The sequence below is a fragment of the Lepisosteus oculatus genome, unplaced genomic scaffold (genome assembly GCF_040954835.1).
Source record: "Lepisosteus oculatus isolate fLepOcu1 unplaced genomic scaffold, fLepOcu1.hap2 HAP2_SCAFFOLD_63, whole genome shotgun sequence".
Lineage (NCBI taxonomy): Eukaryota > Metazoa > Chordata > Actinopteri > Semionotiformes > Lepisosteidae > Lepisosteus > Lepisosteus oculatus.
In genome coordinates, this window is record NW_027168182.1 from 304,135 (window position 1) to 326,827 (window position 22,693).

A 22,693-nucleotide genomic window follows, 5' to 3' on the forward strand; every position below is an offset into this window, starting at 1 on the left:
GTGGGCGGGCTTTGTCAGATGGCTTGGAAAAACGCACTGTGTTTCGGCTCGGGAAACATCATGAGCAGTGTCCTGCATGTTTTCTGTGTATAGCTGTCTTTTAACGCATACAGAATTCATTCGAAATCATTGATTTCTCCAATTAACAAGGGTCCCTTTTTGAACCTGCCAGAAGCATTCTTTCAATGTAACAGATTTACTCCGGGGAAAGCCAGCATGACATTGAGAGTAGCTCAAGCTTTCAGCACCCGTATCGGACTGCGTGTATGCAGACACCGCTCAGAATCCCCTGTAAGATTCTCCCTCAATTCCGTTTTGCAGTGCTTTAGCTCTTTCAAAAGGCTTCGCTTTGCTAGTCACAATCCTAGGCTCATGACAGCATTTGAAAACATTCGCCACTGCGTTGGCCGGGAATCGAACCCGGGTCAACTGCTTGGAAGGCAGCTATGCTCACCACTATACCACCAACGCACACCCACAGGAAGCCTGCAGGACACCACCAGAGAATGCTTTTTTTAATTTTTTTTTTAATTAAACATAGAATTTACAAATACAAATACAACAAGAGGATCGGAGTCATGTACAAGAGAAAAAAAACGCAGCAGAAAAAAGCATTTAACTACCAGAGGTAATTAAGTAATTATGTGATCAAATTGTATATTTTACACGTATCATATTTTCCTTGCTTTAATATTTCTCAATTATTTATAAACTTTAGTTTCAACATGCATGCGTTTCCTGTAAAAAATAAAACTCAGCACACAGTTTTTCTTTTAACAACATTTCGAGTACCTCTGGCATTCATGAAAAAGACATACACAAAAGCAAATAACTAACTCTAAGACTGTCTAAACTATTGAGTTTTTCAAAGAACCAGAACTATAACAGTCCTTAACACTTAACTACACCATTCCAAACTAACACTAAAGAAACACTAGTATATACTGGTATAACAAATATAACCAAACATAATCATTAACTGAGCAGTCACTGGGAGCAAATCTCCTTCCCGTCCACAAAGGCCCTCGCTCCCACAAAGTAGGCTCTCCTCCCCTCTCTTCTGGCAGCTTCAACCTGGGGCCACAGCTGGTTCCTGGTGCTCCTGTCCGCGGCAGACAGGTCCTCTGCAAACCTCAGTTTGTTCCCATTCAAATACTCATTCCCCCTCGCCGCTCGCCACAGCATGTCCCTCGCCGTCCTCTTGGTGAACTGTATTATAATCGATCTGGGGCGCACTTGCCCAGACATGTTCGCTCTCCCGAGCCTGTGAACAAAGTCAAAGGCCGATATTACGTCCTCCTGGTCCGGCAGGGTCCTTTTACAGATACCCTTCACTGTTGCAACAAGGTCCTTATCACGTTCCTCTTTAACTCCAAATAATTTTAAATTCCATCATCGACGGTATCTATCTACATCGTTCACTTTCAATTCAAGTTCTTTAATATGCTTTTCTTGTTTGGTATTTACTTGTTTAAGAACTTTTACTTCACTCTTTAAGTCTTCAACCTCTTTAAACACACAGTCCATGGACTTTTTAAGACTTTCGATTGCGACTGTATTAGATCAAATCATTTCCTTCAGCTCACCCATGCTCTGTGCCATCATGTTGAAGATGTTGGTCTGGAGCTCCTCCAGCGTCAGCTCGCCCCTTCCTCTCTTGGCTGCCGGGGTTTTCACAGGTGTGCTGGGCAGGGACTCCGGCTCTTCCTCTGGCAGCTGAGTCTCACTTGAGCGCATCTCAAGCACTCTTTCCACGTCCCCTCCAGCTGCTTCACTTTTCCCTTTAGTTGCCATCAATTTTCTTGTAGTGCTATACATATACGATTGAGGTTTCTTAGACTTCTCCTTCGAAGACCCAGCACTCTCTTTTCTTTTCCCAGTGTTACTCATATCGAAATTCTTAAACCTAAAAAAAATCGTTTTTTTTTTCTTTCAATTATAACTGAAGTTTAAACAAGTAGTGTTAAGTCCTTATTTTTCTGTAGTCAAAAAAAGCAAAAATTAACATTCAGGTCATGAAAAACTCAAAAAAAATCCTCAACCACTAAACTTTACCTCCCACCTGAGCGCCATCTTCAACGCCCCTACCACCAGAGAATGCTCACGATTTCGGAAGCTGTCTCCGGGACGTGCTGATTCCACACATCCTGAATAAATCATGATATTGTTAGTTGCTGTAGCTAGACGTTCAAATGAGTTTCATGGCCAGATGGACTGTTTCCTCCAGCGGTATAGTATTGCAGTGAGACAGCACGATGCCTGCAAGACTATGTCACGCTAAACGCCACAGATTGTGTTTGTCCGTTCATGTCAGTTGTCCTGCAGCCACGGGAAGTGGGACACAAACATGCCGCAATGCTTTCAAGACGTTAGGATTTGTTTGTGCAACATCCGAGAAGAGTACTTGTGGCTTGAATGTGAACTGTACGTGCCCGCCCCCTTTCCTCTGTAGTGCATGAGTTCCTCCCGGCATACCCTTCGTCATTGTTCTGTCATCTTGTATTTAAAGGGTTGTATTTCTGCTGCTGAAAAGAATCAACGGGTTTCTTTGTTCCCAACGGAGCCCTTGTCTGTCATGAAATTCTTCAAAACCTCAAGCTAGAAGAAGACGACAAATATGAAGCGTTACAGCAACGACATGCCATGAGACGATTGATAACGATTTCCATAGGATCCCCGCGGTTGCCTGGCAACCGTCAGCTTTTCGCAGTGGCAGTATCGTAGCCTGTGAGGTTTAGCCGAGGCGGGATTATTGCTAGTTGAAAACTTTTCCCAATACCCCGCTTCCGCCGGTTTGCAATACAATCGGCGAAAGCAATTTTTGACAGTCTCGTTAGAGACTGAGCAAGGTGTTTAAAGACAGATTTGGTCATGGTGACATCATGGTAGAAAGAAGCGAGCTTGTTCCCAGTGGGCATTGATTCGTCGAATATACGTATATTAACGGTGAAATTACGGCTATACGTATATATACGTCGCCTCGAAGTATAATCAACGTCGAATTGCAACCGTAAAATTGACGACATTAACAAACGCATATATAACGTCGAAAACACATCTAACACAGTGCCTGAGGCTTTTTACTGTATGTATCGTGTGTGCCGCAACTAGGAGTATACGGCACTCTGCACAGTGTACGAAGTAAATTATTTTCGCAGCAAATAATTTACACGTGTATAATAAATATAGTAAATATAATAAATTAATTACTGCGAAAATAATTTACTTCGTACACTGTGCAGAGTGCCGTATACTCCTAATTGTGGCACACACGATACATACAGTAAAAAGCCTCAGGCACTGTGTTAGATGTTTTTTCGACGTTATATATGCGTTTATTCATGTCGTCGATTTTACGGTTGCAATTCGACGTTGATTATACGTCGAGGCGACGTATATATACGTATAGCCGTAATTTCGCCGAATCAATGCCCACAGCTTGGCATACAAGGGTTTTGCTGAGGGGTTCTTGCCACCTGCCTGAAAAAAAACAGTAAAATGTTTGAGTGCCTATAGAGTTTCTATTTTTATTTTCTTGACAAAAGTCCCCCATCAGTGCGCGGTGCCCGAGGAAAAATCTGTAGGGGGGCGTCTGAAATTCTGAGGGGGGAGTGATATTTCGGTTGAAACGGAGCTGTACGGTGCAGCTACCCAAATGAAATCTCGCAGCTATGCCATTGATTAGTGCTTCATGATAGAAGATAACGACTAGCAATCTGGTATTTGCGATGAAGTTCAGTTTCACATTTTTCGTCACTCTCAAGGTTTGTATTGCCTGGAGCGAAAAGTACCATAAGCGTTCATTTTTGCAGCTACATGGACGTTCTGAATCGTTAAGAAAAAAATGTTGTAAAACCAACAGAAAGCACAGACTGCTATAACTAGTCCTAGTTATATAACGATTTTAAGTATAATGATAAACTACTGCAAGGAATCGGTCCACCTGAGCAAACAGGATCGTAATGTTGACACTCAATAATATGTGCAGTTCCTGGACGGATAGCCCTCCTGCCCATCAAACAGACTGAGTGACTGTTCGTGTCATTTAGTGTTGTCTGACCATTGACAAAGTACAACTATTTTTTTAGGGTGCAAATTAAGTTAGGTAAAACTTTTTGCCCAAAACTGAAGGGGCGACATTCCCCCCTCCCCCCGTGATGCCAGGCCTGTCCCCATCCTATTCCATAATGTCATTATATATAATACCATACAACAGTGACCGATCCTTACTTATTGCATGCGTTAAAATTGCACATCAGCTCATAGCAGCGATGTATTATCAATGTTAAATTTCAACCATAATATCGACAACATTAATAAACGCATACATTGAGAAAATATCGAACCCAGCATATTTTCCGGTTATATACCACAATGCATTGCTAGTATTCGTTGGTCACCATTTTGGACACGTTTTTCAAACGTAGAAGTATATCCGAAAATATCTCAGCAATCCTCTTTTGACGAGTAAGTATGAACAATAATAATACTATCTGAATACGTACAGATCTTTCTTAATATTATTTTGATTAAAATAGTATGTGAATAAGCAAAAAAATGGCACATAAAATAGTGTGAATGGGGAAGATGACACAAAATCGTTTTGCCGTTTCTCTTATTCTTATTCTATGTTGTACTTTCAAACTTTGGGTACTCTTTAATTAGGACAGACTTTATTGCTCAACTGCTATGATGCAAGCCAAATTTTATACATTTATTTCAGCTTTGAGCTTAGTAAACCGTTCATTTTTTAGATTATACTAAAGAAGATATTAATCATCATTTATTTGGGAAGTAATATTATATAATTTTCTCCTAGCTGCGGTGCTGAAGTCCCACCCTACATCAACAGAAAAAGAAATAAAGGAGCACGCAATGTGTTACTTGAAGAATGCATATGCAAGGCAGGGGGCCAAGAGATCTGGACTCTGAAAATAATAGGTTTTTGGTTCTAACTGTTAGGACAATTAGACAGGGTTTGCAAATAGTGGACAAAAATCGTCTTAACTTCCATTGTAATATTTTATATTTTATGTAATATTTTTTTCTTGGAAATATAGAAGTTGTACATTTTAAAATGTATATTTGAATCAAAATGTGGTTTTGAGTTAGTGTGTTAATGTAATTAGTTTTGTGTTTGTCATTACTATACTGTATATTGCCATGTTACCAGAATTTGTAGCTGAAGTTTAAGACTAGTTGTGTTTTTATGATTATTGCCCATATGTTGATTGTTGATTGATTGTATACAATGTATAATTTGAAATACATATGTTTCAGGTGTGAATGTGTATTTTCAGAATACATTTCTAAACCTAATCATTGGCTTGTTTTACTTGTTTCTACACCTATAAAATCTATCTTTGATGTATAATAGACCTCTACCCATATACGTATAATAGACCTCTAATGTTATCCGTATAATAGACCTCTAACCATATACGTATAATAGACCTCTAAAGTTATACGTATAATAGACCTCTAACCATATACGTATAATAGACCTCTAAAGTTATCCGGAACTCCAACCATATATGTATAATAGTCCTCTAAATTTATCCGTATAATAGAACTGCAAACATTTATGTATAATGAACGTCTAAATATAGACGTATAATTGACGTTTAACTTTAGACGTATATTAGAATTTCATTCTAGACGAATTGTAGACCACATTTAGACGTCTAAGATATGCGTTTAATAGACGTATATTATACGTCTTTTGCCCAATGGGTTACGTCTCAACAGAAACGCTCTTTAGCTCTTTCAGCGTTATGCAGAGAACATCGTCTGTCGAGATCATTTTTAGTCAGCGCGAAACGCCGTGTGCTGTCAGTTTGATTTCATATTGCTCGTAGCGGCGCCCGGCTTTTGTCTGTCAAACGTTAGGTTGCGCTTCTTCATGCTGCATCGTCGGCATGAGTGGAGCTTTATAAACGTCTGTACTTACTGCGCCCCATAAGAAATCGTTTGTCCCCGTTCAAAAGAGATTGTGCGATGTCCTGCAGCCAACCTTTGACAGTTTGAAAAGAGGAATTTATTCTGCTTCCTGTGCGTGCAGTAGTTACAAAGTTGAACGCCTTTACACGATCTGCTGCAGTTTTCAGTGGGCGGGCTTTGTCAAATGGCTTGGAAAAACGCACTGTGTTTCGGCTCGGGAAACATCATGAGCAGTGTCCTGCATGTTTTCTGTGTATAGCTGTCTTTTAACGCATACAGAATTAATTCGAAATCATTGATTTCTCCAATTAACAAGGGTCCCTTAAAGGATGAGTCAAAGTAACGTCTAATCGGATTAGTTTCCTTAGAGCTGGTTCAGAGTTTGCTCAAGAGTTTACCTTTCACAGATGCGCAAAGAAGAATGTTGGGGGTGCACGCTTCAAGGCGCCTTACAGCTGTAGGGAGTGATTCGAGACGATTCGTGGCGTGTGCTCGTTCCCATATACCGTACGACCCGGGGTGCAGTGCTAGGATGACGTACAATACCGCTTGGGCACGTAACAGCGTTATATGCAAGTGCGGGACGTGAGGGTTTTCGTTTGTTCGTTTTGTTTTGCTCTGCTTTGCTTTGTTTTGCTTTCCATCGCGTTGGTAAGAGCGTAAATAAAAAGGCGATTCCTGTGTCTACCACTAATGTAAGAGCTATTTCAAGTGCGACGTGGTGCGGCTTTTCAAATGCTTGTGGGCATTTCTCTGTTGTTGATTCTTTTTTTGTGTGTAACAAAGTGGCATTTTCATGCTTTATCATTCCGACATGAAGCCACCCTTAAGTCCTCTGAGGCGTGTCTGTCTGCAAGGCTTGTATTTTGGAAATGTTTTTTTGAAACGGAGAACGACTTTGAAATAGGCTTCCGCCGGCGCCTCGCGATCCAGGTAAGATTGTAGCAAGAACGCAGCGGCGGTGGGGCTTGCTGTAGTCGTGGCTGAGTGGTTAACGCGATGGATTAGAAATCCATTGGGGTCTCCCCGCACAGGTTCCAATCCTGCCGACTACGTTGTCCGCCTTCAGTCGGTGTGTTTCGGCACAAGCAAAGAAGCGCGCCTCTTTGCTGTTCCTGGTGGTTTTAAAACGCCCAATCGCTTGTACCTGCTGCCTTGGAAATAAGTTCTTCAGCGTCCGCAAATGGCATTTTGCAGCTGGAAGCAGATGTCGACGCGTTTTGCACAGAGCACCAAAAAAGCGTCTTTTTTGAAGGCCCAGGCACTGAGCATTGGTGGTTCAGTGGTAGAATTCTCGCCTGCCACGCGGGAGGCTCGGGTTCGATTCCCGGCCAATGCAGTGGCTTTTGCAGCGAGCGGCTCCATCACTTGCATCCCCTTGCAACTCGCAACTGAAAACCCACTGAAGCTAAGCAGGTGTGAGCCAGGTCAGTACCTGGATGAGGATGAGCTACAGGGAAAAACATAGCTTCCAGCTGGAAGCGGTGTTAATGGTGCCGGCGGGGGGGCGCTCACCCGGAGGTCTGTGCGGGTCGCAATGCCCCAGTATAGTGACGGAGATGCTGTGTTGTAAAAGGGCGCTGTCTTTTGGATGAGATGTAAAACCGAGGTCACAGCGCTCTGTGGTCATTCAAAATGACCCCCAAAACCTTTGACAAAAGCTCTTGGTAATTGATGGTCTTCAATAATGCTTCTCCTTTAGGTACATTTTAAATCAGCTGAAAAATGCTGTGAAATGGGGGGGCACTTCAGGCCAGTGTAGGATTTGGGTTACAAGAACCATGAAACTGCACGAGAAAGCCCGTACACTGAATTACACGGCTTTCTATTCAAAGGAGGACAAAAGAAATTCCCTGAGTTTGATTTTTTGCAGCACAGAGAGGAGCACTGTCGTGAGGCTGGTTAGCTCAGTTGGTTAGAGCGTGGTGCTAATAATGCCAAGGTCGCGGGTTTGAGCCCTGTACGGGCCAGGTCTAGGTCCAGGTCCCTGTTTGTGAAACAGGCAAATGACTGTCTCAGGGGCCCATTCCTCATTCTCAAGACACATGTATGCAGTATGTACACCATGCATTGAGCAATAGGGACTGAATACACCACAGGTAAGGTTAGAAGTCATTCTGAGGTGCCACATGTGAGGGATACAGCTAGGCATCCGAAATGTAGGGTTTGAGACCCTTCAGGAGTATTGCATCCTTTGAGACAGACCCGTGCATGTTAAACAAATGATCATTTCTTTCGGCATTAGGGACTAAATATACTAAACATATGATGCTAAAATGTTATTTTCACATATATTAATGTAATAAATGATTGCTTATGCTTTATAAACAAATCTAATTATAATAAAAGCTTAAGTTTTGTATTTATCTTGTACCATAGAACATGATTTTCTTTGTATTTCAAGCCCACAAAGCGTCCAAATGACGCACTACATGATATAAGGAAGATTATCACATGCATATCGGTATTATCTTTCTTATGAAAATGCATTCCTTTCATTACCTTTTACTTTTTAAAATGAACTCAAATTGAGTATAATGTAATAATTTAAGTAGAGTAGATTCTAATAATATAATGATCCAGTGTTTTGCACTACTTCACTGCTTCACTGCTCTATGCCATCTGGAAATAAATCCTCAGACTGCTTACTGCCCTGGGCATGTACCAATAAATTAAAGGAGCACATCTGTTTATCACTGCGTTGAAGCAGGAGACACACAGTCTCTGCAAACACATCCTAAATACAGTGTTCCAGCACCTTTGACCTCATCCAGAACGTATCATTTCTCGAAAGGGATTGCTGTCCGAATGCACATCTGAATCCCAAACAGAATCTCTAGTAAAATACGATCATTTGTGAAACAGGCAAATGACTGTCTCAGGGGCCCATTCCTCATTGTCAGACACATGTATGGAATGCTTTCACCGTGCATTGAGCAATAGGGATTAAAAACACCGCAGGTAAGGTTAGAAGTCATGTTCTATGATCATTTCTTTCAGCATTAGGGACTAAATATACTAAACGTATGATGCTAAAATGTTATTTTCACATATATTAATGTAATAAATGATTGCTTATGCTTTATAAACAAATCTAATTAAAATAAAAGCTTAAGTTTTGTATTTATCTTGTACCATAGAACATGATTTGCTTTGTATTTCAAGCCCACAAAGTGTCCAAATGTTCTATGATCATTTCTTTCAGCATTAGGGACTAAATATACCAAACGTATGATGCTAAAATCCTGAAAAAAGGATGTGCTCCATCTCGTCAGTAGATTGGATTCCAAAACTGATTTGGGTCAATATACATTACCTTTGAAATTAAAGTACAGTCTACTGTAGGGAACCATCAACTTAGAAAGCATTGGCCTTCCCTGGGGGTCAGGTAGGTGCAAAAGATAAACCTTTATCCTATCTTTATCTTAAGATAAGTGGCCAAGCAGTATTTTTCCAAGTTTCACCAAGCACATCATGTTGCCATAGTAGACAAAGTTCTATAAAATGTTAAATAACTTTTAAAAAAAGTATCTTGGTCTTACAGTACTGTACAAGGTGAATTAAACTGTCCCTGGTAATAAAAAGTAATTAGAAGCATCTCAGAAACTTTATCTCTAGAAACATTAGCTGTTTTATATCATGTAATTTAGTGTGATGTTGTCAGAATTCAAGGACATTATCACACACAGAAATTGGTTCAGTTAAATCTAAAAAACACAGCTAAACATGGGTTTAAATGTAACAGAAGTCTTACCTCTTGTCAAAAGATTTAATTCAAGAAGCGATGTAATAAATGATTGCTTATGCTTTATAAAGAAGCTTAAGTTTTGTATTTATCTTGTACCATAGAACATGATTTTCTTTGTATTTGAAGCCCACAAAGTGTCCAAATGATGCACTACATGATATAAGGAAGATTATCACATGCATATCGGTATTATCTTTCTTATGAAAATGCATTCCTTTCATTACCTTTTACTTTTTAAAATGAACTCAAATTGTGTATAATGTAATAATTTAAGTAGAATAGATTCAGGTAGGAAATATAGAGTCATGATGTTTATGGCTGACATCATTTCACATGGGTGAATTTTAAGCTAAGAAATAAAAACATTTACAATGAAGATACCATTGCTTAATTTTAAATGCCTTTAAAAAATAAATACCTCCTGAGAATAATTTGCCACTCCCAGATCCTTGGTAAGGTACTGTTTGAATCCAATCAGGAGAGGAGCATCCAGGGAGTGCTTTCTATAGAGTCCAGCTTGGGCCACTCTCTTCCGGCCTGCTGATACTTTTTAACTACTCAGGGCCTGTAAGGATATAAAACACCGGTTTAAACATTTTATACCTATAAGACAAATTAGAATTTTAGTAAAAAATAGATACATCTGAAAAATAAAAAGTCTTACTGCTGATAGAGTTCTTCAGAGCTCACATCTTCCCCTTCCTTATCCGCTTCTGTTTCAGTTTCTAGAGCAGCCTCTGGCATCTCTTCCTCCTGGACAGCGGCCTCTTGCTCAGGGCCGCTGGAATGCAGGTAGATTCTTTTCAACATGCTTTTACATAATATGTTGTAACAATGATTTCAAAAAGAAACTACAGAAGCCTTACAGATTAAAAATATCTCACCTTGCCAATGTGTCTTCAGGCTTCCCATGTACAAAAAGGCCCAAGGACTCTAGCAGTCTTACAACCACTATCCTGTTTGCCTCACCAGACACGATCTCTATTCTGTGGTAATCCACGATGACCCCGTTCTTCAGGTGATTCATCATGTCCTCCCTCGCCTGTTGAGAGGCCATCCTGATCTTTTCTGCAGTGGCGTGCTTCATACACGCCCTCTTCAAGTGAGCAGGAAGCTGATCAAGAGTATTCAGGTACATCTTGCACACCAGGGGAATCCGCGCGGGTTTCCTTTGAAAATAAATAATACCATCTGTGTATAGAAACAAGCTAAGACTGATTTCTTAAATTATCCTTAATTTTCTCTCTCATAGTTTGAGCATAATGATTTTATTGCATTTATATAAGAATTGCTCATTGCTCCTAAATAAATAATGGTTTCATAAAAAAGTGAACACTTACTTGGTCTCAGTCACAGACTTTCCAATAGAAGCCATTGTGGAGTTCAGCAACTGCAGGTCCTAGAAGTGGGGAAGGAATTTTAAAAGAGAAATTGAATTACAATACAGAAGGAATGGCTGAGGGATCACTGAAACATATATATATATACAAATTCCAAAGACTGAGTCCATATAGAAACACCTACCTTTCATTTTCAGTATAAGAAAAAAAAAACATTATCTTCCAAAGCATCATAAAATTGTCCCTTCTTCCAGACTCTACTTCTCTCTTGTAGTAGTACAGCAGACCTTTCCAGGTGAGCAGATCACAGAGTCCGAAATGAGCTTCCTCCATCAAGCAAAGTACCTGAACATGACTCTGTCTTCATAAAAGCGCCCCTGTAATAAAGAAATTAAATCCGAAATCAAGAGGGCAGTTGCCTACTGAAATACAAGAAGTCATCAATTTTAACCTAGCAACACATTAAAGGCTGCATCTATACAAATACGATTCTAGAAATGCTCACCAGATTACGTTTTAAGAAGGAACTGCGCCTCAGGTTCCGCCGAGATCTTAACTCGGATGGCAGGATTCAGAGTCCGGAGTGCGGACTGATGGCGCACGGAGGGTCCATATACTGTGGATCGCTCAGTGATCTTCCGCGTATTCAAACCGCCAGCGTGTGACTCCCCTGTCCCCGTGACCTCATTGCTCTGCTCTCTCCTCTGTGCAGCTGAGCCCGACTCACGGTAAAATGGAAAAAAATATGCCCTCGACGTGAGATTTATTCTGGAGCGAGCCAGTGTTGCGCATAGCTGCCTTCAAAGCAGTTAACCCAGGTTCGATTCCCGGCCAACGCAGTTGCGAATGTTTTCAAATGCTGTCATGAGCCTTGGATTGTGACTAGCAAAGCGAAGCCTTTTGAAAGAGCTAAAGCACTGCAAAACGGAATTGAAGGAGAATCTTACAGGGGATTCTGAGCAGCGTCTGCATACATGCAGTCAGATAAAGGTGCTGAAAGCTTGAGCTACTCTCAATGTCATGCTGCCCTTCCCCGGAGTAAATCTGTTACATTGAAAGAATGCTTCTGGCAGGTTCAAAAAGGGACCCTTGTTAATTGGAGAAATCAATGATTTCGAATGAATTCTGTATGCGTTAAAAGACAGCTATACACAGAAAACATGCAGGACACTGCTCATGATGTTTCCCGAGCCGAAACACAGTGCGTTTTTCCAAGCCATTTGACAAAGCCCACCCACTGAAAACTGCAGCAGATCGTGTAAAGACGTTCAACTTTGTAACTACTGCACGCACAGGAAGCAGAATAAATTCCTCTTTTCAAACTGTCAAAGGTTTGCTTTGCGAACGCTGCAGGACATCGCACAATCTCTTTTGAATGGGGACAAACGATTTCTTATGGGGCGCAGTAAGTACAGACGTTTAAAATGCTCCACTCATGCCGACGATGCAGCATGAAGAACCGCAACCTAACGTTTGACAGACAAAAGCCAGGCGCCGCTACGAGCAATATGAAATCATACTGACAGCACACGGCGTTTCGCGCTGACACAAAAGTAATCTCGACAGACGCTGTTCTCTGCATAAAGCTGAAAGAGCTAAAGAGCGTTCCTGTTGACACGTAACAAGCTCGTTTCTTTCTACCATGATATCACCGTGACCAAATCTGTCTTTAAACACCTTGCTCAGTCTCTGACAAGACTGTCAAAAATTGCTTTCGCCGATTGTATTGCAAACCGGCGGAAGCGGGGTATTGGGAAAAGTTTTCAACTAGCAATAATCGCGCCTCGGCTAAACCTCACAGGCTACGATACTGCCACTGCGCAAAGCTGACGGTTGCCAGGCAACCGCGGGGATCCTATGGATATCGTTATCGATCGTCTCATGCCATGTCGTTGCTATAACGCTTCATATTTGTCGTCTTCTTCTTCTTCTAGCTTGAGGTTTTGAAGAATTTCATGACAGACAAGGGCTCCGTTGGGAACAAAGGGCGTTGTGAGAAAACCGTTGCTTATTTTCAGCAGCAGAAATACAAGCCTTTAAATACAAGATGACAGAACAATGACGAAGGGCATGCCGGGAGGAACTCATGCACTACAGAGGAAAGGGGGCGGGCACGTACAGTTCACATTCAAGCCACAACTACTCTTCTTGGATGTTGCACAAACAAATCCTAACGTCTTGAAAGCATTGCAGCATGTTTGTGTCCCACTTCCCGTGGCTGCGGGACGACTGACACGAACGGACAAACACAATCTGTGGCGTTTAGCATGACATAGTCTTGCAGGCATCGTGCTGTCTCACTGCAATATTATACCGCTGGAGGAAACAGTCCATCTGGCCATGAAACTCATTTGAACGTCTAGCTACAGCAACTAACAATATCATGATTTATTCAGGATGTGTGGAATCAGCACGTCCCGGAGACAGCTTCCGAAATCGTGAGCATTCTCTGGTGGTAGGGGCGTTGAAGATGGCGCTCAGGTGGGAGGTAAAGTTTAGTGGTTGAGGATTTTTTTTGAGTTTTTCATGACCTGAATGTTAATTTTTGCTTTTTTTGACTACAGAAAAATAAGGACTTAACACTAGTTGTTTAAACTTCAGTTTTAATTGAAAGAAAAAAAAACGATTTTTTTTTAGGTTTAAAAAGTCCGATATGAGTAACACTGGGAAAAGAAAAGAGAGTGCTGGGTCTTCGAAGGAGAACTCTAAGATACCTCAATCGTATATGTATAGCACTACAAAAAAATCGATGGCAACTAAAGGGAAAAGTGAAGCAGCTGCAGGGGCAGCAACAGGGCGGAGGCGCCGCGCGCCCGGCCGACGTGTTGGACCGGTGCGCTTTACGTGCTGAAATAAACACGCGACAGCCCCGAAATATTTCCAGTGTGCTGTGCACTGAAGACTTGGCTGGTGCTCCTCTGTGCAGATTGTTGGTGCTCCTCCAGTGCGGGACGAGCCAACACAAGGGAGCGCATTCGCCAACATCCAGGCACGCAATGCGATTTGGAAAGCAGCTCCTTTCCAAAGAGTTGCACACGAACGATCCTTCAGGCCCGCTCGGGGGGCACGGAACCCCCGCCACACACAGCTTCAAGTAGCGAGTCAGGCGCTGGGGCTTTCGCTTACGGCCACACCACCCTGAACACGCCCAATCTCGTCTGATCTCGGAAGCTAAGCAGCGTCGGGCCTGGTTAGTACTTGGATGAGAGACTGCCTGGGAATACCAGGTGCTGTAAGCTTTTGCTCTCCCGGCCAGCAGGGGTCGCCGTTGGTGCCGTAGGCTTTGGGAGGAAAACCTGCAGGATGGAAAGGTGATCTATAGCCTCATCTCTAGAGATGTTTTGTTGCTGTGGCATGTGTGTGACCCATATTCAAAAAAAAAACCCGTCTGTAAAACGAATATCGAAGCTGCCTCTAAATCTGCAAATGAATATGAGTCGATAAACCACTCGTTTTTCGTATAACTAGACATATATTCATTTGTTACCGATTTCATTCATTGAGCACGGATACAATAGAGGTACAGCCATTCACTGTTTGACATGTCTGCACTGGTACAGAACCGAGCAATCAGAAAACGGGTGAAACTGTCTTTAGACTCAGCATACAGTACCGAGGCCCCCCATGACCAAATAAAGGCTAACCTCGATAATCAGCCTAAAGAACGCAGACTACAGCAAAACGACTGACTTTGAAAAGGGAATGAACGTCCGGAAGGAGTAGTGGAACTAGCTTGAGATGCTTCTCCGGACCCCTAACTAAAAGCCAGCGAGAACCAGCAGCGGCGTCCACTCCTGTCGAACCGGGATCCTTCCGCAGCCACGCAGCTCGTGGTGTCCTAACCCTCCCGTATCTGATTTTGGACCAAGCACATCAGGGGAGAGCGCGAACGCAGTCCCCCACTATCAGAAATTATGCAGTCGAGATTCCCACATTTGGGGAATTCGCAGGGGTCAGCACAGCCGGAGTGCAATGGCCGAGCCTCGCCCTGGGTGAACCGATTTCGATTTTTAAGAACTTTATTTTCTTTTCACAAAAAAATACAGGAAATCACAAATCAGAAAGCTTTACATTAATATACATACTTAAAACAGTATATATGATCACATCTCATTACATTTTGACACGGTAACAGTTACATAGCAACAATTTTCTTTTTTTCTGGTGCAAATCACATTCTTTATTTAAACATGATAATGTTTTTCACAGTTTCTTGAGATACTGTCCAATGCTCTCTATTTCCCACAGATTTTCTGCTTCCTCCCTCCCTTCTCTCCACAGATCTCTGAGGTAATAGTTCTCTCGGGTGATGAACAGGGCCAGGCTACCTGCTGCCTTGACTGGGACCTCGATGCCTTTGAACAGCCCCATGTTCCTCACTCTCCACAGGGCGTCTTTCCCACTGTTCACCACGGCCCAGATCCTGTCAAACATGTCAGGGGGAAGTTTGACAGGAGAGATGCCGTATATGATGAAAGCAGCGGTCAGGGTAAATTGGGGCGAGAGAGCCTGCAACCAATCTTCAAACTGTGTCCAGAAGGCCTTAGCAAAAAAGCAGGACCACAGGAGATGGGTCACAGTCTCCTCCTCGCCGCAGCCCACCCTAACGCAGCGAGGGCTGGGGGTGAGGCCCCTACGGTACAAGAAAGTTCGTACCGGTAAGCACTGGTGGACGACACTCCAGGCTAAATCTCTGTGAATGTTGCACAGAAATTTAGAGGATGTGTGTTTCCACACCTTCCTTGTTTGGGCTGATGTTAAAATGCCCACAGGGGTCTGCCTATTGTTCTGGGGTGCTACGAAATCTTCCAGTTTTTGGACGCTGACATCTCGGAGGGGAATATGGCCAATTGGGTGAGATCTTAGAAAACTTTTAACTGTCCCATAAATTGCAGGGCATGTGTCAGAGAGTGGGACGTCCAGCTTGGGTCTGACACCCCACACTCTGAACACCTCCCTACCTACCCAGAGCCTGGAAAAATAAGTCCAGGTACGCGCTGCAGGTGCTGTTGCAAAGCCTCTCAGCACAGAGGCCAGGAAAATGCACAGCAGCTTCGGAGCAATATCTGGGACAGACTTCCCCCCTGAGGGTAGCGGCCTGTACATTATTTCCCTTCTGAGTCTTTCCTGCTTCCCACCCCATAGAAATTGAAACATCAATCTCCTCAGCACCGCCGCAACACGGTGTGGGATTGGGAAGGTAGAAGCCAGAAAATTCAAGACAGGCAAGAGCTCGGCTTTGATGACCAGCACCTTCCCTGTCATGGTGAGGTCTCGGTCCTTCCATTGCATCAGTTTTTTGTTTAAGATTGGCAATTTGTTCTGCCAATTTACTGTTCCCATCTCTTCTCCAAAATACACCCCCAGGACCTTAATTCTCTTCTCTTGCAGCCTGAGATCATGTCCTTCTTTTGGCTCCCTCCAGTTCTGATAAAAAATCTCACTCTTAGATGTGTTAATTTTTGCGGAGGAAGCCAAAGAGAACCGATCACAGCACTGCAGAGCTCTGCTAATTGAGGCATTGTCAGAGAGGAGCAGGGTGACGTCATCCATGTATAGAGATGTCTTTACCTCTCCTCCCCCACTTCCAGGCACTGGTATCCCATTAATGGCCTGATCCTGGCGCAAGGCACAGGCTAAGGGCTCCATAGCCAAAACGAATAACAAGGGGGATAATGGGCAGCCCTGCCTCACCCCTGAACAGACTTCAAAGGTGCGTGATCTATTGCCATTAACCATGACTCTGCTGTTGCTACTGTGTACAGCAGGTTAATCCACTTTCTCATGATGGGGCCAAACTTCATGTGCTCAAGTACCGATGTTAAGTACTGCCGGTTTAGGCGGTCAAAGGCCTTTTCTAGGTCTACACCTAAAATGCACAGAGGGAGGGAGCGATCCTCAGAGTACAGACAGACATCCCTCAACAAGGCCAGGTTGTCGCTCATCAGGCGTCCTGCTATCCCACAAGTCTGTTCTTTCCCTACCAGTGAGGCCACTACATTTTGTAGGCGCAGGAAAAGGGCTTTGGACAGGATCTTAGTGTCCACGCCTAACAGGCTGAGGGGTCTCCAGTTCTTTATGTCATTTTTTGCTCCTTTCTTAAACAAGAGAGAGATAGTGCCTTCTCTTAAGGAGTCAGGCAGCAATTCTGTCTTGTAGCTTTCCTCGAATAGGAGCAGTAGCGGATCCTGAAGCAGATCCCAAAAGGTGCAATAAAATTCTTTAGGTATTCTGTAAAACGAATATCGAAGCTGCCTCTAAATCTGCAAATGAATATGAGTCGATAAACCACTCGTTTTTCGTATAACTAGACATATATTCATTTGTTACCGATTTCATTCATTGAGCACGGATACAATAGAGGTACAGCCATTCACTGTTTGACATGTCTGCACTGGTACAGAACCGAGCAATCAGAAAACGGGTGAAACTGTCTTTAGACTCAGCATACAGTACCGAGGCCCCCCATGACCAAATAAAGGCTAACCTCGATAATCAGCCTAAAGAACGCAGACTACAGCAAAACGACTGACTTTGAAAAGGGAATGAACGTCCGGAAGGAGTAGTGGAACTAGCTTGAGATGCTTCTCCGGACCCCTAACTAAAAGCCAGCGAGAACCAGCAGCGGCGTCCACTCCTGTCAAACCGGGATCCTTCCGCAGCCACGCAGCTCGTGGTGTCCTAACCCTCCCGTATCTGATTTTGGACCAAGCACATCAGGGGAGAGCGCGAACGCAGTCCCCCACTATCAGAAATTATGCAGTCGAGATTCCCACATTTGGGGAATTCGCAGGGGTCAGCACAGCCGGAGTGCAATGGCCGAGCCTCGCCCTGGGTGAACCGATTTCGATTTTTAAGAACTTTATTTTCTTTTCACAAAAAAATACAGGAAATCACAAATCAGAAAGCTTTACATTAATATACATACTTAAAACAGTATATATGATCACATCTCATTACATTTTGACACGGTAACAGTTACATAGCAACAATTCTCTTTTTTTCTGGTGCAAATCACATTCTTTATTTAAACATGATAATGTTTTTCACAGTTTCTTGAGATGTTGACCTATGCTCTCTATTTCCCACAGATTTTCTGCTTCCTCCCTCCCTTCTCTCCACAGATCTCTGAGGTAATAGTTCTCTCGGGTGATGAACAGGGCCAGGCTACCTGCTGCCTTGACTGGGACCTCGATGCCTTTGAACAGCCCCATGGGTGAACCTCCTTCTTGATCAAGGTATCTCCCCTGCCAGGTAAGTATGAGTTAAACAGGCCCCTGCAAGTGGCCCGCACCCACAGCACAAGTCGCGCAGCCTAGGCCACCTCCTCGCCCCGCACGCCACCGCCTCCTGCTGGGCCCACTCTTTCACACACTCACACGCCACACTAACACTCAAAAGTGTGGGCAAAACGAGAAAACGAGCGCGCCGTTTCCTACACATCTGCAGTCGCCGTTGCGCATTCGCAGCATGTCCCGGGATGCAATTCGGCCTCATTTGCATAACTCCAGACCGGCAGATCGCCACGCAAGCTCGCGACGTGCGCCTGCCACACACCGAACAAACCTTTTCAGCAATTTCTAAAAAACGGGCCTGCTCGCCTGCCCACAAGGCTCCGTCTCTTACCTGCTCTCCAGAGCCTGCTGCCTTCTGTGCTTTTCTCTCGGCACCGCTGCAGTGCACACAACTCCTGCAGCGGGAGGGGGGGAGAAAGTTCCCGCGCTCCGCCGCAAGGAAGGCTCGCTCCGTGCGCACATGACCTTTCGATGCCAGTCCAACAAGTGCTCCGCATTAGCTGCGTCGGGGCTCCGGCGTGTCGCACCTCACCTCACCTTGCACTGCCCCCTCCTTGAATGTCTGCCGCTGGGCATGCCCCACTCTCCTCCGCCTTATCTTATCGCGTGTGAGCACCGACAATGGCCACAATGCCGGGGAATGGCACCTGTAAAGTGTTAATTGGGGCACAGGAACAGCCCGTCTCGTCTCGGGGGGGCCGGCTTCAGAGACAATACAGCAAACACAGCGGGGCGGGGGAAGAAGACGACACCACACATGCGGGTACATTCAGCTCCGGCGGGAACGAGACATTTGTCGGTCTTTTCAAGTGCCGAGAGCCGAGCAATCCTTCACTTGTATCGTTTCTCCCCGGTGACTAGATCTGGCCCTGCGACTCTCGACTGGGCTCACCCCCGGGGCAGCCCAGCAGGTGTGAGCCTGGCCGGCACCCGGATGGGAGATTCCACCCCGGAAAAGCTCCGGTTGCTGCTGCTCCTGCAAGAGGTGTGACTGGGACCAGTAGGGAGCGCTCACCCTGCGGGCTGTGTGGCTCTCTTACGCCCCAGCCTCCTGATGGCGACACTCTGCTGCACAAACAGGCGCCGTCCTTCGGGGGAGGCGTCAAACCGAGGTCCCGACCCTCCTTGGCCATTAGGAAACCCCAGGGCGTCTCTCAAAAAGAGACGCCGGGGGTGTCCCTCTGGTGTTAGTGCTCCCCTTTACCCATCAGTCGGGGTCTCCTCCTAATCCCCGTCTCACCTGTAACAATCAATGACGAGGCCCCCCTGTCCGTGAGATTTAGTACTCGCGCAAGAGACCGGGGGCAGAGCGCGAACGCGGTCCCCCGCCCCCCACAAAGTGCGCGCTCCAGGTTCCCTCTCGGGGCCCTGCAACACAGCGGAAGGGCAGCGAGAAGGAGCCTCTTGCTCTGACGCCGCAAGGCCACAAGAGGGCGGAGGCGCCGCGCGCCCGGCCGACGTGTTGGACCGGTGCGCTTTACGTGCTGAAATAAACACGCGAAATCCCCGAAATGTTTCCAGAGTGCTGTGCACTGGAGGTTTTTGTCTGGTAAATAAATCCTCAGACTACTTACTGCCCTGGGCATGTACCAATAAATTACAGGAGCACATCTATATATCACTGCGTTGAAGCAGGAGACACAATCACTGCAAACACATCCTAAATACAGTGTTCCAGCACCTTTGACCTCATCCAGAACGTATAATTTCTCTCAGGGGCCCATTCCTCATTCTCAAGACACATGTATGCAGTACGTACACTATGCATTGAGCAATAGGGATTAAAGACACCACAGGTAAGGTTAGAAGACATTCTGACTATATTCTAAAATATTGGACTCATATTCTTATGATGGCAGACATGATGCTGTGTTTAAAACCGGGGTTAATGGACATTATATGACTGTCAATTCTGTTTTGTTTTGGAGACTCTTGGCTGCCTATGTGGTACAGTGCAGCGTGAAAAAAACATTTTCCAAAACTGTGTCAGCTCAAAAGTTGTAAGAAAACCTTTCCAGCTGCTTTAACTCTCTTCATTTTTGTCATTTAATTGTCTGTCGGCACTATGTGGTAGGGTTGCATGACAACCCATCTCACCACGGAAAGGAACCTAACAGCTTTTGTAAGAGAGGAAAAAGGGACCTGGCCTGTATGGAGATCGAACCCACAACCTTGGCGTTATTAGCACAACGCTCTAACCAACTGAGCTAACCAGCCTCACGACAGCAATCCTCTCTGTGCTGCAAAAAATCGAACTCAGGGAATTTCTTTTGCTCTCCTTTGAATAGAAAGCCGTGTAATTCAGTGTACGGGCTTTCTCGTGCAGTTTCATGGTTCTTGTAACCCAAATCCTACACTGGCGTGAAGTGACCCCCCATTTCACAGCATTTTTCAGCTGATTTAAAATGTACCTAAAGGAGAAGCATTATTGAAGACCATCAATTACCAAGAGCATTTGTCAAAGGTTTTGGTGGTCATTTTTAATGACCACATAGCGCTGTGACCTCGGTTTTACATCTCATCTAAGAGACAGCGCCCTTTTACAACACAGCGTCTCCGTCACTATGCTGGGGCATTGGGACCCGCACAGACCTCAGGGTGAGCGCCCCCCCACCGGCACCATTAACACCGCTTCCAGCTGGAAACTTTGTTTTTCCCTGTAGCTCACCCTCATCCGGGTACTGACCTGGCTAACAAATGCTTAGCTTCAGTGGGTTTTCAGTTGCGAGTTGCAAGGGGATGCAAGTGATGGAGCCGCTCGCTGCAAAAGCCACTGTTTTGGCTGGGAATCGAACCAGAGTCTCCCGCGTGGGAAGCGAGAATTCTACCACTGAACCATCAATGCTCAGTACCCAGGCATTCAAAAAAGACGCTTTTTTGGTGCTCTGTTAAAAAAGCGTCGACATTACCTCTTTCAAAAGGCTTCACTTTCCTAGTCACATTCCAAGGTTCATTGAACCCGGGCTGTTTCCTCCAGCGGTATAGTATTGCAGTTAGACAGCACGATGCCTGCAAGATTATGTCACGCTCTGACGAGACTGTCAAAAATTGCTTTCACCGATTGTATTGCAAACCGGCGGAAGCGGGGTATTGGGAAAAGTTTTCAACTAGCAATAATCACGCCTCGGCTAAACCTCACAGGCTACGATACTGCCAATGCGCAAAGCTGACGGTTGCCAGGCAACCGCGGGGATCCTATGGAAATCGTTATCAATCGTCTCATGGCATGTTGTTGCTGTAACGCTTCATATTTGTCGTCTTCTTCTTCTAGCTTGAGGTTTTGAAGAATTTCATGACAGACAAGGGCTCCGTCGGGAACAAAGGGCGTTGTGAGAAAACCGTTGCTTATTTTCAGCAGCAGAAATACAACCCTTTAAATACAAGATGACAGAACAATGACGAAGGGCATGCCGGGAGGAACTCATGCACTACAGAGGAAAGGGGGCGGGCACGTACAGTTCACATTCAAGCCACAAGTACTCTTCTCGGATGTTGCACAAACAAATCCTAACGTCTTGAAAGCATTGCAGCATGTTTGTGTCCCACTTCCCGTGGCTGCAGGAGGACTGACACGAACGGACAAACACAATCTGTGGCGTTTAGCGTGACATAGTCTTGCAGGCATCGTGCTGTCTCACTGCAATACTATACCGCTGGAGGAAACAGCCCGGGTTCGATGAGCCTTGGAATGTGACTAGGAAAGTGAAGCCTTTTGAAAGAGGTAAAGCACTGCACAACGGAATTGACGGAGAACCTTCCAGGGGATTCTGAGCGGTGTCTGCATACACGCAGTCCGATATGGGTGCTGAAAGCTTGAGCTACTCTTAATGTCATGCTGCCTTTCCCCGGAGTAAATCTGTTACATTGAAAGAATGCTTCTCGCAGGTTCAAAAAGGGACCCTTGAATGTGGACATAAAAAAACAAGAGTTCGCTGGCATTATATCCTAGAAGACACAGACCGGCGCCAGACCGGTAAAATGCCAGATGAACTAGGGATTGGACAGTTTCCAAGTGCTTGTACAATCGATGGAAATGTTCAAATAAATGTGCAAAAGAAATAAACAAAATAATCATTTATTTCTTTATCATATTGGCTAGCTAATGTCTTTGCTAGTTAGTGGCTGTGTTTCTGCGTTGGGTAGCAACGGGTGACTGTTCTCAGGCGGAAGATGTAAACAGCTTAATGTTCGTGTTAAATAATTCATTCTATACAGCAATCGCATATTTGGGTACCGTTTCATAAAACTTTCATGCTTAAAATGTTTAGGGAGAAATGGAAGACTGGTGTGTATTTTTTCTTTAAACTACCAAGACCAGCCATACACAGTACAGTTTATGTACATACAGTAATGTTTATGTTCCTAAATTA

At 44.4% G+C, this 22,693-nt stretch overlaps 7 non-coding genes and 1 pseudogene across 7 annotated transcripts; 3 read left to right on the plus strand and 5 right to left on the minus strand.

The window, feature by feature from the left end:
• Positions 1–399: 399 nt before the first annotated feature.
• On the minus strand, positions 400–471 carry trnag-ucc (transfer RNA glycine (anticodon UCC)). The gene has a single exon. It is a non-coding gene; the product is annotated as a tRNA-Gly (tRNA).
• A 2,227-nt stretch (positions 472–2,698) lies between these two features.
• LOC138232401 (U4 spliceosomal RNA) lies at positions 2,699–2,840 on the plus strand. The gene has a single exon (XR_011187132.1). It is a non-coding gene; the product is annotated as a U4 spliceosomal RNA (small nuclear RNA).
• A 4,368-nt stretch (positions 2,841–7,208) lies between these two features.
• On the plus strand, positions 7,209–7,279 carry trnag-gcc (transfer RNA glycine (anticodon GCC)). Its single transcript has one exon. It is a non-coding gene; the product is annotated as a tRNA-Gly (tRNA).
• Positions 7,280–12,714: 5,435 nt separating this feature from the next.
• On the minus strand, positions 12,715–12,856 carry LOC138232370 (U4 spliceosomal RNA). The gene has a single exon (XR_011187102.1). It is a non-coding gene; the product is annotated as a U4 spliceosomal RNA (small nuclear RNA).
• A 1,292-nt stretch (positions 12,857–14,148) lies between these two features.
• On the plus strand, positions 14,149–14,267 carry LOC138232475 (5S ribosomal RNA; annotated as a pseudogene).
• Positions 14,268–14,902: 635 nt separating this feature from the next.
• LOC138232324 (U1 spliceosomal RNA) lies at positions 14,903–15,072 on the minus strand. Its single transcript, XR_011187058.1, has one exon. It is a non-coding gene; the product is annotated as a U1 spliceosomal RNA (small nuclear RNA).
• Positions 15,073–17,745: 2,673 nt separating this feature from the next.
• LOC138232325 (U1 spliceosomal RNA) lies at positions 17,746–17,915 on the minus strand. Its single transcript, XR_011187059.1, has one exon. It is a non-coding gene; the product is annotated as a U1 spliceosomal RNA (small nuclear RNA).
• A 3,434-nt stretch (positions 17,916–21,349) lies between these two features.
• Positions 21,350–21,491, minus strand: LOC138232402 (U4 spliceosomal RNA). Its single transcript, XR_011187133.1, has one exon. It is a non-coding gene; the product is annotated as a U4 spliceosomal RNA (small nuclear RNA).
• Positions 21,492–22,693: the final 1,202 nt, after the last annotated feature.